Source organism: Frankliniella occidentalis, unplaced genomic scaffold (assembly GCF_000697945.3).
Source record: "Frankliniella occidentalis isolate FOCC.00 unplaced genomic scaffold, Focc_3.1 Scaffold14, whole genome shotgun sequence".
Lineage (NCBI taxonomy): Eukaryota > Metazoa > Arthropoda > Insecta > Thysanoptera > Thripidae > Frankliniella > Frankliniella occidentalis.
In genome coordinates, this window is record NW_026267144.1 from 1,460,085 (window position 1) to 1,461,024 (window position 940).

At 61.2% G+C, this 940-nt stretch overlaps 1 protein-coding gene across 1 annotated transcript in view; it reads right to left on the bottom strand.

The window, feature by feature from the left end:
* Nucleotides 1-940, bottom strand: part of LOC113203396 (protein NDRG3) — a 28,146-nt gene that overhangs the window by 23,951 nt on the left and 3,255 nt on the right. The gene's annotated exons all lie outside the window — the stretch shown is intronic.

Below are 940 nucleotides of genomic sequence, written 5' to 3' on the forward strand. Positions count from 1 at the left end.
GGGGGGGCTATACCCTGCAATCTGACGATAAGAGGTTGGGGGTGAGCGCGGCCGCTGGCACTGGCCGCATTCACAGCGCAGGGCAAAGAATGCAAAGAAAGCGTGGCAACGAGTTTCGTTCAAGCTGTGTGCAAAACCAAAACCGAGAAATTTAAATATCGAGAAAATTTATACTGAAAATATTTAGCATAATTTTCTTTGGCGCACGAAATAGTGCATGTTCCAACAATCAGTTGTTTGTTTTGTACAATGTGCTGTCTGTAGTAAAACTACATGAAGGGATACGGCGGGAAGGGGCGTGGCGCGGGTAGAAGTTTACGGCCGGGCCCTGGAGGCGGCGCCGGGGGCCGCTGGAGGGGAGGGAGGAAAAGCCGCGGGCTCACCCTCTCAGACGGCAGCCCGGAGACACATCCGCATCGGATGAGAACTACAAACTCCCGCGACGTGGCGGCCGACCCAACCGACCCGCGACCCGCGCAGCCCTTCGGCTCGGCGGCGGCATGGAACCCCGACAAGTGTAAGAGAGAGGACAGGCCCAGCCGGGCCTCGGGGCAGACCACTCAAGGGACGGGCCAACGGGGCGTCGGCGGGGTTACATGGGGCACAGAGTGACGCACGGCGGGGCGGCGGGGGCCTCCGCCTCCCCGCGTCCTACTTTAACGTCTCCCTGCCCACACCCACAGCTCCCGGCAGGACATCGGCCAAGCACAAGCTGACAGGAAACCAGCCAAGACCCGGAGGACAAGCCAGAGAGGGGATGCGAGGGAGCGGAGGCTTTCGGGCACCTGCGAGAAAAATGAAATACTAAAACTGCGAGTAGGTCAGCCCGCCGAGCACCAGTGCCCGTTGACTGCCTACACTCCAGGCGTTGGAGCGCCTGCGGGTAGGCCGGCCCGCCGAGCACCAGTGCCCGTTGGCTGCCTACACTCCAGGCGTTGGG